The sequence below is a fragment of the Equus caballus genome, chromosome 9, assembly GCF_041296265.1.
Source record: "Equus caballus isolate H_3958 breed thoroughbred chromosome 9, TB-T2T, whole genome shotgun sequence".
NCBI classification, from domain to species: Eukaryota; Metazoa; Chordata; class Mammalia; order Perissodactyla; family Equidae; genus Equus; species Equus caballus.
In genome coordinates, this window is record NC_091692.1 from 54868782 (window position 1) to 54886189 (window position 17408).

Genomic DNA, 17408 nt, shown 5'->3' on the forward strand with positions numbered 1-17408 from the left:
CCGAGCCCTCAAGCCACCGCCCCCAGGCCCCGCGCAGACGCTGGACGGTCCCCGCCTCCAAACCTCCCCCCCCAGGCCCGGTCAGAGAATAACTTACCCGTTTGCCGACGGAATCGCTCCTGCTGGCCCCTCTGACAGACTCCTCCGGCTCGTCGTCTTCCGGTGATGAAACCGGAAGTCCCACCCCTCCTCAAGAGGAAAACGGAAAGCCGAAGGAGTCAATCTAAGGAAGGGGAGACGCGCGTCAGGCTGAGAGCCTGGCGGCGTCTGACCGGGAAGGCCACCTGGCACTTCCAGCGGCTCCCCGAGCGGGTAACCCCCGGGCGATCCCGCCTCCTCCCTCTCCATCCCTCCTCACTCCACCCCTTCGCCCGCCCGCGGTAAAGAACCCCGAGGGCGGTGCGGGAGAAACGGACGCGCCCGGGCCGGGCGGGAGCCGGAGGCCTGCGGGCCGGGCGGCCGGCCTCCGCCTCCAACGGCCCAAGCGATGCCCGGCGCCTCTGAGGCCTCCTCTAACGGAGCGAGGTTTTCCTGCTGTGCCAGGCGCGTGCGCACCTCCGGGTTAGGAGAACAGCCTCTGGATGCTCCTAGCAGGGGTCCTCAGAGTCGCAGACCCTAGGAAGCCACGAGCCGAATTCGGATTCTAACGGGTTCTAATGAAAAATGCAGGAGGATCGGGGTCCAGTTCTCAGAAGAGGGGGCTGGGCTGCGCTGGGCTGGGCTGGTGTCTGGCTAACACAGAGGCTGAGGGAGGGATGCGCTGGAATGAACATGTGGAGCGCGAAGAAGCCCAGACCAGGTTCTTTGTGTGTCTGTGGCCGACTGCCTTCCTCCAGCTGCAAGTGAAGAGAACGTGTGTCACCACAGGGCTCTTGCACTGTCCAGCACACACTCACACAAGGTTTATTTTTATGAATACAACATAAAACCAAGAACATTCCCAGTCCTCGTTATCTTCCATAAGAGCATCTACCAAATCTAACTGACAGTCCAAACCTGGACAGTCCCAAACCTGACATGTTGCCCTCCTTCAATACGATGACGTCCCCTCCTGATCATGTCACTATATACTCCCAATAAGTATACTGGGTGGTCATCTTTATCCATGTGCATATGCTTCTTTGGTAAAATTTTTTAAAGCAAATACTTAAATTTCTCTATCCCCAACCTCTTTGTCTTCTTATTACTAGTTAATTGGTCTTCTGGCTAATCACTGGGCGGATTTCTGTCATCCCTCTGAATGTAATCTATCTGGAAAATACTTCCTATCTGGCTCCCAAACCACAGCAAGACCCAGGTAGCCACATGGCTTGGGTTTGGGTAGAAAACGTGGACCCATCAATGAGAGCTGGGGAGACCCATCATGACCCGGGGAGGCAGAAAACCACGGCTCTGGACTCAGGCATCCCAGGGTTGGAATCTCCTAGATTCAATGACCTCATTCGTCCTCCTCCTCTCCTCACCTGGTGGCAGCTGAATAATTGACCAAGACACTGCAGGTCTCAGAGATTCAGCAGGAATGCAGATCAGCAAATACATCTTCTTATTTAGTGACTTGGTAAAACTGATGTTCCCTTGCTCAGAAATGGTTATATTTTACAACCAACTTTTGTTAATTGACTACTATGAACACCCTTGTTAAAATATAAATTGGCGTCAGAAACCTCGTGTACAGTTAGTCCTTGGGACCTCTGCCAAATACATCAGGTAGGTCCACGGAATCCGAAAACCTCACAAGATTCAACCAAATCTGGCGAGCATGGACTGTGCTTAAATAGTGACGAGTACCAAACACCTGCGAATATTTAACCAAGAGGACTTGATGTTGTCCAGCACCAGAGAAGAAGTGGCTCCTTATGGATGCCTCAGCGAGGCTGATGCCACAGGTGGGTCCCGTTTCTGTGACAAGAGGCAGGGTAAGCTGGCCCCATGATCCAGCCGTTTTAGACATGACACAGCAAGCTTTAAAACTGACATTTCAAGCACCCACAAAGAGATGGAATGTGTGGCACTTTGTTTTTATTTGGAATCATAAGAGAAACATTTTTAATAAACCCTTAACTTCTTCTCCATTAATGCTATTTAAATAGTGAATTCATAAAGACTGAAGTGATTTGTTTACTTATACTTAGCTGTAGAAAACTTACGTGCTTTTGTTTATTTGTTTACACCATCAAATCCAATCAAGCCAAACAAGATGGTCGACTGAAATGACTGATGAATGCAACCTGAGCTGACAGCTTTAAATTTGGGATGTGTTACTGATGTCAGGTTGATCAGTTCTCTGTCTAAAATTGATGCTATTTAAAGCTTTGAACAATTTAGATGTAGTCACTGAGTAAAATCCCAACGGGGTGAGAGAATTCCATCAGGGCTGATTCTGCTGTGGTGAATTTCCATGTGCGCAGGTGTCAGAGGGAGAGTGGCCTCTCCCGATGGGGTAGTGAGACAGAACAGGATGCAGGAGGGGCGGTGGGCTGGCGTCACTCACAGCAAAGGTAAAGAGGCTTAGAATAAAGATAGACGCATCTTCTCACAAGGAATCCCAAATGGCATAAGAGTGTGAATATTGGTCATTTCTGTTTCAAAACTTTTCAAGAAAGGAAAAAGTGAAGGGGAGGCAAGAAGTGAATATGTATCACGCTTCAATAACTCATCTGAAAATGAACCCCCAGGGAAATCATGGTAGCCGGTGGGGTAGACCAATGTTTTTATTAACAATATAAAAGGAATGTGTGGTGAAAGCAACGGTGACATAAGTACTGACAGTCAGTGGATGAATGATTATGTGTCCTGAGCACCTCAGGACACAGCAAACTAGAGCAATTCCACCAATCAAATGGCAAGAGAAGTCTAATCGAAGAACCATCCTTGTGCTGGAAGGGCAGAATGAGTCCAGTCCAGGGACTACTGGGGCCAGACTTGGGGAAATCAAGTTGTTGAAGGTAGCTGTGACTTTAGAGAGGTGTGCAACAGAGACATTAAGCCATTTCCAGTGTCTCTACCTTTAAAATAGTTTATTACTGGTCCAAATGTCCAAAGACGTATTAAAGAGGGAAAATATTATTTACTGGACAGAAATTCTCTGGATATTTAGATTCTATTCCTGTCCAGGGATGTGAGAGAGGGGATATGTCAGCAGCTCAGATGTAAGCTGGAAGGTTCCCGTCGTTGTTAATGCAGCTTAGCCGTCTCTAGGAAAAAGGCAGCAAATAATTGGGATCCTTCTATGTAGTTCCACCTAACAAAAGAAGAAATAAAGAGAAACTGTTATTTCCATTCAAATAATGGAGGAAAAGTAGTCTACAATTTAAACAGGAAGATTTGATGACATAAATTCAATCTAAAATATGCAGCATGTCGGAAGGTTACTGATGTGGACACCCTGTGGTTTGCACACTGAGAGATCAGCCCCCTCAAGAACCTGCTCACTGTTGATTTTCTCCTTCTGCGCGTGCTCTCCATCGTCCACAGTGCCCAGCGGGAGCATCATCACACTCTTTTGGATAACATCCTGGAATATATTGGCAATTGGTGTGGTTGATCCATCCCGGATCATATCTGGTTCTGTTCCAAACACTGAAACACAGGAAAAGAAGGCATTGAATAAATTAATGAGAAGACTACCCCCAGTGATCTCCGCAAATGTCGTGTTCACTTTATCTTTCTTTCTTTTTTTTTTTTTTTTCCCACCATGAAATTTGGTGGCTGGGATAAGTAAGCGTCTTGATATCATGCAATTTATATTCTAAAATAGTCAATAGAGTCAAGAAGAAAACTGTGGTTGCCTTATTTACTATTATCTACTTTCAAAAAATATTTTTAAATAATATTTTAAAGTAACGTTAGACTTACAGAAAAGTTGCAAAAGTAGTACAGAGAGAGTTCTCATATATTCCTTACTCTGCTTTCCCTAATGTTAACATCTTACATAACTATTGTACAATTATCAAGAATAGGAAATTAACATTGGATAATATTATTAACTAGACTCAGCCTTTATTTGAATTTCACTCTTTCCCTTCTGCTGTACCAGGATCCAATGCAGAATCCCACACGGCATTTTGTCATTGCTCCTTAGTCTCCTCTTGTCTGTGACTGTTTCTCAGTCTTCCCTTGTCTTTCATGACCTTGACCCTGCTGAAGAGTACTGATCAGTTGTTTTGTAAAATGTCCCTCAGTTTGGGTTTATCTGACGTTTTTTCACGATTGGAAGAGGTCATGTGTTTTTGGCCAGAGTACCACAGAAGATGTACCTACCTACTTTTATGGTTGCTTCACGAATTAAGTATTAGAAACACTAATATTAAATATTAGGAACACATTTCTTTGGTGTTTTGTGTTTCTTTTGTAACCAACATATGAATAAATCGCTGTACTCAACTTTCACCTGAATGTTGCAGTGTTTGTACTCAACTTTCAAGGTATCCCAGGAAACAGTTTTAATGGATATCCTGGGGTCTAGAAAGAGATGAGTTGAAACCTTCTAGGCTATAGGGAAAGTTGCCAGAGATGGAGTGGGAATGAAAAATAAATGAAGACACAAAAGAGAACATGCCGTGTCTTCTGGATCCACAGAGCAAGGCGTGAATGTGAATAAAGATGATGTACACTCGTGCATTGCTTAACGACAGGATACATTCTGAGACATGCATCGTTAGGTGATTTAATTGTTAGATGGTTTAATTGTTGTGTACTCACACAAACCTAGGTGGTATAGCCTACCACACGCCTAGGTGATATGGTGCTAATCTTATGGGACCACTGTCATACATGCAGTCCGTTGTTGACGAAAAACTCATTATGTGGCAGACGACTGTCCTTTGTTGGCAGGACTGGTTTAGCACACAGACAGACAAAAAGGTGCCTTATGCATTCCTGCATTTTCCTGTATTTCATGTCTTTACTGTTGAATTTGACATTTCAATCACACATCTCTCTTCAGCTGGCATTCCATTTAACTTCCTAACTCTTCTTCCTCTTTTCTTCACCCCCAAATTTTACTGGTAAAATACTGCTACAATTGAGGGCAGTGGGGATGATTGTGTAGAGAAGTATGGCTCTCGGTGTTGGACTTGTCCTCTAATTTTTGACGTCTGTGTCCCTTGTACTCATAGACGCAGAGAGTTAGTGCTCCAAGGAGGTCTGGAGGCCATTAAACCCAGAGCTCTGTGACCGGGAAGAGCAAGTCCCCACAGGGCAGCCCGGTGCCAGCTTGCTCGCTCCACTACAGTTTAGCTTCTTCATTTTTAACCCCAGAGGACTTCCTTTACTTTCGTGCAAGTTCAGCTGTGCTTTTAAAAGTTTTTATGTATCGGCCAATATTTCCATGAGTTTTGCAGAAGGAGGGTTGGGAGGTTTCCAAGTCCATCATTTTCCCCCAAATTCAGGTCTCCAGAACGTGAGTTTGAACCCTGGCTTCGCTACTTCTAGCTGAGTGCCCTCCAGCAAATTATTTAATCTCTTCTCGCCTTAATCTGCACCCCGGGGAGGGCTGTTGGGAGGATTCATGAGACAGTGTGTGTAAAGAGCCCTGAACCACACCGTTTACCGTCAGTAATGCAGCCCATATAAAAGGAGAGTCCACAGTGAAGTTTTAAAAGTGTCTGCTTTATCTACAGCCCCACCGGGTACCACCCCTTGTTCCCAGTGTAAACCAGCAATCAAAATAGCATAAGTCTAACCTGTTTTGATGGCTCTTTTTGCTGCAAGATACTGATTATCTTTAATATTTGCGATCCATGGGTGTAGTCCTAGTGCCATAGAAACAACCATCTGGTTGGAACGATTTCTTTGGGAAAATATATATTCAAGATGCTGCTTTACCTAAAGGTAACATTTTCAGTTGTAAGAGAAAATTTTGAGTAGCTCTCATAGCCTTGTATCAAGAAACTGATTGGAATCCCAAGCTGACGCATTCAAGCGTTCTGATTTTCCCTCAGCTCTTCCAGAGGGAGGACGCGGAGTGAGCCGGGTCTCCAGGACGGAGAGCTGCGCCCAGTGTGAGGAATGCTTGCTCTCACTCCCACCCCTCCCGAGACCCCCCAATCCCCCCTCCCGTCCCCACCCCTCCCCGACCACAGTGTCTCACTGTTAATGTCGGCTTATTATGAATTTGGGTAATTATGAAACCTTGAATGATATTGTGGGTAATACAAATATGATGAATGTTTGAGGTAATTATGAAACACAACACAAGTAGAACTTCTCAATTTGAATATCCCTCTTTTTGGACTTATCAGTATCTTAAGGAATATTTTGGGAACATTGCACACTTGGAAATTTCCAAAAAGTGGGAGCAATTTCACGCTAAGCTGTGAAGGAGGCTCATTGACAGCATCTTTCTCTCTCCCCTGGGCTCCATTCCGGTTGCCATTATGGAAATCCACCAGAGAAAAACTCCATACTCTGAAATATTCATCCCTTCGACAAACATTTAAGGCACACCTGTCACGTGGCAGGAACTGTTCTAGGTGCTGGGACATAGCTGTGAGCAAGACGAAGACCGTCCTGCGCTCATGTAAAGTGTGTGCTGTGAGGAGGAGGAACAGTCCATCCAGAAAGGGAAGGAGGGAGGAAGATGGAAACAAAAAGACGGAGGGACGCAGAGGGGAAGGAGGATCTTTGAGAATGTAATTAGCGCTAAGACGACGATAAAAGCGGACAGTGGATGGAGAGAGGGCGCCGAGGTATTCCTTGAGCTCCCTTCTTCAGAGTCTACCTTCTGTGCAACTTGAGGTACACTGATGATAGGTCGATACTTCAGGCACGCACCTCCTTCCAGACACAAACATTTTCATTAAGGTGGCTGCTTTCAGGGGGTTCATTTCAGACATCATGGACGAACCAACGCTGGGGGTAAAGATTTTCCGGCTCAGTCCAGCCGTAGACAAGTAGCTTCTCCGTCTGTGTGTAAAACCCATCTTGCCTTTTTATGCACCATTTAGTTTTCAAAAATTTCCCATCACTCCAACTCCAAATGGTTATTTGTCTGATGACTGTAATTGCATATAATTGAGGGAAGAGATTTTTACTGAACAAAAATCCTGTTGGTTTCTTGACATTTGTTCCAGTCCCTTCTGTATTGGAAAAAAGTGATACTTCAATGCTAACAACTGAGTTGCTCACTACTGTGTGGCATGTGGCTCTCAGGAACGGCGCTGCTGGACAGAAGAACAATGCACGTTTGTTACCTGTGTTTCCACCACGGACATGTTCATGTGAGGGACTAGACGGATTGAAAATTTTCCTACAACTCGGCCAGGTATGACTGTTTTAGCTCCAGGCTCCTCAAAGGCGCCCTCAGTCCCGTGAATAGAAAGAGATGGGTACCTCCATAGGTGCATTAGAATTTCCTCCTAAATTGAAATAAAAGTATTTTATTATATGAAAGAATGTTTAATTAAAACTCAGTTGAATTGTATTGCTTGCATCACCAATTTCTGTACATCTGTGACACGGTTAATGGCAAGTTAATTATCGCCTCACTTAGATATGTCTGGACAAACAGTACAAGTGGACTTTCCCCTCAGGACACGAGATCTCTGCTGCCTTCGCCTGCCCAAGCCACTCCCATTGGCGAGGGCCCCTCGTCGCTGAAGTTTGCAGTTACTAGATGGCAAAGGGGCCCTTTCAGAAACTTGGGTTCATTTATAAATTTCTATCCCAGTCATTGCGATGATAATTTGTGTGCTAAATGTATTTTATTTTTCAGAAGGCTTCAAAGAACTCTGCAGATGTTTGAGCCAGTTTTCAATCTTGCTATGGCCGCTGTAGAGCTAGTCTGAGGAAGAGCTACACTTCATGATAAGAAACTCTATCGCTCTCTTCTGCATGCTTCTCCCTCTCTTGGCTGTTCCCCCAGGAACCAGCCATAGCTAGCAAACACCCTAGCAGGCAAGCGTTTTAGAAAGGAGGAGGAGGAGGAGGAGAAGGGAAAAGGAAAAAATCTAAATTTGCCAGTAACGCTTTCGGCTTTGGGTCTACTTATTACACCAAGGCAGCAGTGACGTGGCAGTCTACAGATTAGCCCCTAAGTCTCTTGGTTTTGTCTAGAAAAATGAACAATTAGGGTCATGGAGCTGGAATAACCTCAGACTATCCTCAATCTTTAAACAGTTAGGGAGCCCAGCTCACCGGCTGCAGGCCGGCTTGGGATTGAGTCCAGAAAACTGATTTGGAAAAACGCATCTGTGAAATGAGCAATTGCTCCACGGTTAGGTGCCTGAGTCCGGTGCCAGTGGGACCCCAGATAAAGGTCTGCTTGATCTAGACCACAGGGAAGTGGCCTTGAAAGTGAAAGTCCCCCTTGGAATTAACATCTGCTTTCAGTTCTAAGATGTGCAGATAAACAGGACACAGTAAATTAAGCCTTGGGAAAATATTTGTTACCATCATTCTTTGTTCAGATTATCCATCAACTTGTGATCATACCTTGGTGTCAAACAGAAATTTCTTAACCTGGCTGCTATTCCGGTATTCTTCTAGGTCCAGGTCAATGGCTTCGTACATTTGTTTTTTCCTCTTCAGTAAGAGGAGCCACGTGGTCATAGATTCCAGGGATCAGAATATGACCCGATGAGTCTACAAGGCTACCTACAAGATACACCCAGGAAACAAAGCCACACGGAGTCACCGGTATGCTGATGTTCTGGCCCTGGAGCAGGATCACTGGGGACTCTCCTGGGCTTGCAGCAGACCTTGTGACCGGCCCTGGTCCCCACAGCAGGGCCACTGACAGCAACTCACATCCCAGAGGTGATGGTCAGAAGAAAGAGCTGGTCACCAGGCAAACTCAGCCTGACTTGGACCCGCGTGAATGTCCACCTTGTCAATGGAGGGATGAAAACACACGGCTCTGCAGTAAATTCCATTGGGTATGACTTACCTGCATTATATCCCAGTTCTCAACTCCACCTTTATATCATAAACAAGCTTCTTTTTTTTAAATTTTATCTTATCCTGAGTTAAAAAGTAACACGTCCATTATTAAGAAACTTTTTTTTTTTTTGAGGAAGATTAGCCCTGAGCTAACTACTGCCAATCGTCCTCTTTTTGCTGAGGAAGACTGGCTCTGAGCTAACATCTGTGCCTATCGTCCTCTACTTTATACGTGGGATGCCTACCACAGCATGGCTTTTGCCAAGCGGTGCCATGTTCGCACCTGGGATCCAAACCCGCAAACCCCGGGCTGCCGAGAAGCAGAACGTGCGAACTTAACCACTGCGCCACTGGGCCGGCCCCCAAAATTTTCAATATATATGTTTATATATATATATATACACACATACCTGAGAAACTGAAAACCATCACTCCTTCTCAATTTTTCTCCTCCTACATACACCATAATAATATAATAAATACTCATCTTTAATCAAAAGCATCATATCCCTGAGGTCTAGTCTATGAGATATACATCATGACCACAAAAGCCTCCACAGTGAATAAGAAGATACTCAAATCTGTTCTTTATGAAAGAGTTTTGGACCGATAGGAATGGGAGAAAATCATCAGTGACTATCTATAAAAGAAACAGAAGTCAAGATTTAGCAAACACTGCTCAATATCTTGAGAAAGTACTTATCAAAGATACAATGCAACTAGCAAGTAGACGAACAGAAATGACAGGAAAATGTCTCCAGGGCAGCCAACTTAATCCCCATTCAAGTAAAGACACTTCATAAAGATACGCTTCATATTCTTGATGGGACAGTCTTTCTTGACAATATCAGAAAATTACTGCGAAGCACTGTACTTTCAAATCTTTCTGTTAAAGTCGATAATTACAAAGCACAGAGTTGAAGGCTCTATGAGGATGGATGCCTTCCACCTAGTGATTGGACACCTGCTGTGTTCTAGGCCCCAGAGGAATGAATACACAGGACAGCGCTGTCTCTGACCACAAAAGGCTAAATATCAAGTGTGACCCGACATGAGCAGACCACCAGGTGGCTGGCTCTGTAGAGACACAATCAAAGCCAAGGTAAACACTCTACCAAAATCTACAGTAGTGGGGACGGCAGTAGTGCGATACATAACGGGCTTCCCAGCACTCTGAGAATGATCATAGACAGCAAAGCCCTGAGGTCTGAGGGTGTCAAGGGAGCAAAATGTGAAGCGATGTCATCACTGTTCTGGTTTTCAACCACATCCTCCTTGGGCCCCCTCTCCTGGTCCTCCGAGGACTTTGCCCAGACTTGTGTAATCCCACTTTGGGGACAGTACTGCAGATTGCTGTGCATGCATCAGCCTCCCTGCAGGTCCTGAGTTATGGAATTCTCCTCATTTAGCCCAATCAAGCATGTTGTATACTGAGTAAATGACACAAACTCATTAGTAAAATTCAAGTCAAAATAATAAGCTGAGCACTGAGCGACTGGGACTGTCACTGATTGGCAGTCCACCCTCTAGCACCCTCACCAAAATCAAAACAAAACATCAAAGTACCGCCAATAATACAATCACTAAGTCTTCCCTTCAGGGTATGTCCCTCAACTTCTGCTGGCATTCTTGTGTGGAAGAACAGAGCTGCAAAGATGAATAAGAGACAGACCCTGCTCACAAACCAGCCAGAAAGATGCAGGGTAAAGAAATAACTCTGGGTCCACGTGCAAAGAGCTCTAAAGAGGGGCAAACCGTCAGGAGCACAGAGAGCACACGGTGAACCAGCCAAGGAGGAAGCGTCAGGGAAGACGACGGCATCGCAGTGGGGCCTCAGAGGTTGAGTAGGAGGCGACAGGCACAGTCTCAGTGGTGAGAAGAGAGATGCATGTCTGAAACATCCAGATTGACAACAACGAAGACCCGAAATACTCTAGCAGCCAGGATGCTCAGTGTCCATCTTATGACACTGAGCTGTGACATTTTTCCTGTCAATTTAGCTGGTGTTACCAGACATTACCACAGTGCGTGTTTGTGTATTGGGGGATTCAGATGTCATTAGCACATTAGGCTGTGATTTGAGCAGCACGGGCTCTCCACATGTCACTGCACATCTCCCGTAGAACTGCCCGGCCCGGTCCTCGGTGTAGGTTTCCACCTCGGACCCTGTTTTCTCAGGACACAAAGCAGCCATCCCAGCTGCTGGCTCAGGCTGTGCCAGCAGACACGCATCCTGACAGGAGAGAAGCGACATGTCCTCCTTTTCCTTCCCTTTACATCCTACGGCGCCGTGATAGTTGGTGCGTCCTTCCGGGCTTCAGAAACAGTTCAGACCTTCACCGAGCCTTTCCAATCTAAAAACTTCTTGCCTTTCCCCTCACTTTCCACCAAGGGGGTCATCTCCTGCTATGTTGATGAGTTAGATCATTACAAGAAATACTTGAGCTCACTGCCGCAAAGTCTACAAATATCCCACCATTCTTAACCATCAATGACTCCTCTCCTGATTCCATTGAAAATTCATCTTGATCCTTGGTTTAGCCTAATTGTCTCCCTTCTTCCTCCTCTCTAGAGAAGTTTTATTATTGATTCCAAACGTCATGTTCTCTGCTAGCAATCTCCCCTCCCCTCCCCCATCGAATTCCTTTCACTCATTCAATCTCTTCATTGTTGAAACAACAGCCTCTCCTGAACCCATTTCTCTCTAGTTCTCGCCCCACGTCTTCCTTCCCCTTCACAATGAACCTGAAAGATCAGTGTTCATGGAATTACCAGCTCCTCACTCCCCCACACTTCAGACAATGGTCTGTGTATTAATCAATCTTGATAATATCACAGCTATCTCCCCATAATTAAATCCAAAGAGTGTTTCTGCATCTTTCTATTACTTGGAACAAACGCAGAACCGGGCCACGATTTTCATTTGGAATGATTCCCTGTCCTCCGTTTCTCGACATCTCAGGCTCCTGACTGCCTGTGAACCAGCTCACACTCCCTGGTGTCCTTCACAGGGTCCTTCTCACACAGCACTATTGCGAAAGCTCAGGACTCAATGTGAGCCCTATTCTCTCCATTGACCCTACGTTGTCTCAGTACTCTTGTGCATTTCTTCTATTGCTTCAATGCCTTCCACTGTTATCTCTATGATGACGATGTCTAAAAACCACGTCCAGATCTTATTTCAGAGCTATAATGCTCCAGGTGTATGTTATAGGCACCTTAAGCAAACATATTTCCAACGGAAGCTGTTAACTCCCCCTCGCCAACTAGACACCCCTTCACCTCTCGGTCTCCGATCTCGTCTGATGACTACAGTTGACATCCAGGGAGTGATGTTTAACGCAAACTCTCAGAACCACCTGACAGAACAAGCACTGCTGCTGCCAGCACACTGAGCAGTCACCCTTCATCTCCGCCCCAGGATCCACACACGTATTCCTACTCTCTACTCCGTTTTAGTTCAAAACGTCAGGTCCTCCGAGATCCCTTTGTTCAAACTGCTGCTGAAGTAAGCCTTCCCTCCCCGCCTGTTGTCTGGTGACTTTCCCTTCAGGCCACTGTGGAACAAATTAGGACATTCTTTTGATTGCATATTGTGTAACCTTTGAAATTGTCTCAAATAATAGTAAAATGATTATAATCACAGTGGATATTTGACAACCGAGATATGAAAGTAGAGAGCAGAATCCTGATTTTATAAAAACAAATGCATGTTGACCTCTGCAGGGAAAGTTCATCCTCTGTCGCACCAAACAGCATCATCCCAGGGGATGAGACAGTGAAGCACGAGGCCTGTGCTCATTAAAGAACAAGGTTCCTGCCAGGAGGCCAGTAAGTTTGTTTTTCCATTGTTTCACCTCACAGTTAGACGCTTTGCGTGCCCTACGTGAGCAATTCATTTGATTTTTTTTGTTTCTTTTCCAGATTGGCGCCTGAACCAACATCTGTTGCCAATCTTTTTCTTCTTCTTCCCCTTCTTCTTCTCCCCAACCTCCCCTCCCCAGTTCATAGTTGTGTATCCTAGTTGTAGGACCTTCTGGTTGTGCCATGTGGGATGCCCTCTCAGCATGGCCTGATGAGCCGTGCCATGTCCCTGCCCAGGATCCGAACCCTGGGCTGCTGAAGCGGGGCACGGGAACTCCACCACGTGGCCGTGGGGCTGGCCCCCCAACTCATTGAATTTAACATGTGCTCTCTCTCTCTCTCTCTCTCTCTGGGTTGTCTTGTTTCAGTTTCGATGGGCTGGGGAGTAAGGTGAACATCCCTGAGGACTCCCCTTGCTGAGTGGACATGTGTGGTCCTGGTGAAAGCCCTCACCCAGTGGGGCTCCTAGAGATGTGACTCAGGGCCACTAATTCCCTTTTGGTGCCTGGCAAACTGGGACTCATCTTCCTCTGTCTGCTATTTGCTCTGTATTATGTCTGCTCCTTTGGAAGACAAAAATTTGTGTCCAAAGGGAAAGTTCCAGAAATGCTTCCAGGGATGATGATGGGACTTTGATTTCCAAGTGAGTATTTCTGGCATCTGATTCAATTCCGTTGTCCTTAATCAAAAGCTGGCTCGTTCTGGATTGGTTCCATCCTTTCACAGCGATAGCACCATCTTCTACGGTCATTACCAAAAATGATCATTTCGTTTGAAAGCTCTTCCCTTAGAAGCCACTGCTGTGTTAGTACTTTATCAAGTTAAAACACTTAATTTTACATGCCTGGGTTTCTGTTTTGGTTTTTTGGTTTTTGAAAGCAGCTGAGCATGTTTGAACTGAAAATGAAAAGTATTTATTATGGAAGTACCCATGCTACCTCATTAGGATAGAATAGGACATATCATTTATTTGTTATAAGATGCGAAAATTCAGAAGTTTTCCCTTGATCGGTAAAATTGCCCCTCTCAAGAAAGGTTTTTTTCTTTATGTTCAGTAACTTATTTTGGAGACCCACGGGGTCATGTCCAGTGAGATAGTTCTGTTGGAGTGAGGATAGTGCTGCTACAACCTGTCCTTCGTGCCACCTGCGACATGCCCTACTCTGCACCAAAGACCAAGGACGGTCCTTCTGAAGACAGGGCTATGTTTGCATTATGAGTTGAGAGATGCTGAAAAGACCTCCTATGGTTTCCCTTATACCCTACACTACACAAATAGACACTTATGCTTTTAAGTCTTGACATTTCATCTCGAGTGTCTGTTAAAACGTGAGTATCTAGGATAGAAAGCGGCTGTCCTCCAGAATCTTACCAGGGTTTCCTGCTGGCCACTTTGGAGGACAGAGCAGAGTGACCCACTAGGGGAGGGGCGCATGACTGCCGGGCCTTGGGGAAGAGCTGACCGGAAGCTGACTCACCAAGGACTGTCCATGCTTGTCTTGGTTTGCAGTGACAGCAGCTGAACGCAACTTAAAGGATTTTAATTTGCATGCAGCTTTGCACAACAACTTTCCATCTTACTTCATCCTCCTTGCTTCCTGTGACATTTGGGGATGGGATAGTTTCAGGGATTCACTGAACTCGTTTACAGTGTTCAAATAGTCTTGTATGATGTGTGCGCTTGTTAATTGAGGTATAATTGACATATACTTTATATTAGTTTCATTTGTACAATATAATGATTTGCATGTATCGTGAAATAATCACCACGATAAGTCTAACTAACGTCTGTCCCCAGACGTAGTCAATATTCATTTTCTGGATGAGGACATGTTGTGTTTTAAGGTGCAGAAGAATCGGTAATGATGTCATACTTTTCCGTATGCAACTTGATGAATTTGAACATAAGTGTCCACCCATGAGACCATCACCACCATCGAGGCCATAAACATATCCATCATCTACCAAAGTTTTCTCCCACCCCCTTTACTATTATCATTATTTTGCTTTAAGAACACTTAACAGAATATATACTCTGTTAGAAATTCGAAGTACAAAACACAATACCGTGAGATTGCTGCATTATACGCTAGGTTTAATTTTTAGAGGAACCTCCAGACTATTTTCCATCATTACAGTATTAGTTTACGTTCCCATCAACAGTTGCAAGGCTTCCTTTTCCTCCACAACCTCACCAACATTTGTCACCTCTACTTTTTTTGATAATAGCCGCCCTAACCGGTGTCAAGTGATATCTCCTTGTGGTTTTGATTTGCATTTCCCTAAAGATTAGTGATGCTGAGCACCTTTTCATGTGGCTGTTGGCCATTTGTGTGTCTTCTTTGGAAAAATGGCTATTCTACTCCTTTGCCCATTTGTTAACTGAGTGCCTTGGTGTTTTTGCTATTGACCCGAGAGATGAAAAAAGAAAAAAAATGTCCAGGCATTATGGATGCTTCCCAGTTGATGCAGATGATTTTGTCTTTATGGTGATGACAAAATATCGTGTTGTGTGCTTTTTCTTCAGCAGTTATCATAAGACTAGCAGTAGAATGGCAAAGCAGATAATCAGGATCTCCCGGGTTTCCAGTTTTACAACACAAATAAGACGAGTGGTAAGGAATTCTTGATTATTTCAAGGAAATTATTGAGATCACAGTCCGTGGAATGTAGGACTGACAGGTCCACGAGGAAATTAAAGTGAGGACATGGTGATCTGGCATCACTTCCGATCTGAAGGAACAGGTATCTTCTGTATGAATGTTTGAAGACATATTGGAAATCAGGAATTTGTGGTGGATGAATACATTTTCTGAAGGGTTTATTTCTTTATTTAGGAGGAAGATTACCCTGAGCTAACATCTGTGCCAGTCTTCCTCTCCTTTGTCCGTGGGATGCCTCCACAGCGTGGCCGATGAGTGGAGTAGGTCTGCACCTGGGATCTGAACCCGCAAACCTCAGGCCCCTGAAGCAGAACACACGCAACTTTAACCACTCAGCCATGGGGCTGGACTCTAACTTATTTAGTTGTGAACATGATCGTTTGGGTTATGTAAATGTCAGGACCTGGGAGTGAGTCGCTAAGAGTGGGGTAGTTGATAATGTCACAATTGATTTAGACCCTAAAGAGGCTAAGAGCAACAACTGGCCAATGGGTTAACCAAAGGAATAGTCAGAAAACACAGAAAGGATGGGAATTGGGATCTATAGTAAGCTGGGGGATCACGTGTCCTCAGAGAGAGTGCCAGGACTTGCACAGATGAGAATGGCAAGAGCAATAAAAGAGAATAAAATCACACTGAAACAAGGAGGGGGTGTTACGAGACGGGGGAGGAAAACTGATCTGGAGCAGTCCTGAGTTTTGACCTTGAGCTTTCTGTCCTTGACCCAAATCTGCTTGACGATGTCCTGGGACACAGGTCAGAAGAGCTCCAGAGGGAGAGAGGAAGGGTGGAAGTACAGGGAAACTGAGATAATTGTCCTAAGAAGCCATGCTTCATTTCTCATTTGGGTCCAGTTTCATGATTACTTTTACAGGACGAGAGGAAAAGAAGTGATGATGGTCAAGTCTTCGCAGAGGAAGCTGCGTGATCGTGGGAATCAACCCAAACCAAAGCCCGGATTAAGAATTCCCATCTCTTTGAGGATGCGCAGTTACATATTCAGAAGGCCAGTTACTAGAATGCCATCCCACCCAGCAGTGAGGGGTCACTGGGAGAGCACGTGGCACCAGCCCCAACAGGTCTGCTGGCAGGAGAGAAGTGGCAAGCCCTTTGGAACTTGCCGTAGCCTTGCAAAATTGCACCTTGCAGCAGAGGTGAATTCCTGCGGGGTGCGCTCGCATGGGGTGCCCCGTCCAGTCCCATACACACCCCTGCCCTTCCTCAGATTTGGCAGAGATGATTCTGGGAACTGGTCTGGGCATCCCATAGCTCCACGGCCAACAATTGCTGGTGACTGTGGAAGATCTGAGCAAACAGGAGGGGACGGGGAAGAGGGCGGGAGAGAGCGATTGTGGACAGGCTCAGCAGCCAGGCAGAGAAAGTGAGCGCCCAAGAAGGATGTGCTGACAGCACCAGGAAAGAGAGGAGACGCTGGTGCCCCTGAGATGGAGCCCGGCACTTCACTGACGTCTCCTTGAAGGGTCCCACGTTTTCTTGCTTGAGCTCTTGCAACTTCAAGACATACCAATCCTTTTCTTTTATTAAACTCCTCTGTGGGACGTAGGAAGCATAGACAGGGATTTCTTGTGGAGGAGAGACTGGATTTCAGCTGAGTAGAGCAAGGAGGGCTTTCCGTTTCACGGTGCTCTCGCATTTTCCTTTCCGAAGTATATTATTTATCTGCGCTTGAAAGTCACAGAGAGTTACCGATTCGCGGGATGATTCCGTTGTCGCCCTCACAGCGACACAGTAAAACCTACCTAGTCGGAATGGATCATTCCTTCTGTGCAATACTCCGGTAGACTCCAAAGATCATTTCAAAAGCGCTGGTATATCTCTGTTCTCAAATAAGAGGTCTGCTTCCAGGTCTCCATTTTTCTGCTCTTTATTGCATGTTAATTCAGAGTTGCAAGGAGGAAAGACCACATTTGCCTCAATCTTTAGATCTCTATGTGCTGGAAATTGGATTCACAGAAATGGACAAGGCCTTTGAGGGATCGT

The 17408-nt window shown here is 45.5% G+C and overlaps 2 protein-coding genes and 1 long non-coding RNA gene across 3 annotated transcripts in view; 2 read left to right on the forward strand and 1 right to left on the reverse strand.

The window, feature by feature from the left end:
- LOC138915571 (large ribosomal subunit protein uL15m-like) overlaps nt 1-197 on the reverse strand; it is a 79395-nt gene extending 79198 nt beyond the window's left edge. The window contains 1 exon segment of the mRNA XM_070222318.1: nt 98-197. The gene's annotated coding sequence lies outside the window, so the exon portion shown is untranslated.
- LOC138915577 (large ribosomal subunit protein uL15m-like) overlaps nt 1-17408 on the forward strand; it is a 254981-nt gene that overhangs the window by 116233 nt on the left and 121340 nt on the right. The gene's annotated exons all lie outside the window — the stretch shown is intronic.
- LOC138915598 (uncharacterized) lies at nt 226-4389 on the forward strand. The gene is made up of 2 exons (XR_011421627.1): nt 226-312; nt 1191-4389. It is a non-coding gene; the product is annotated as an uncharacterized lncRNA (long non-coding RNA).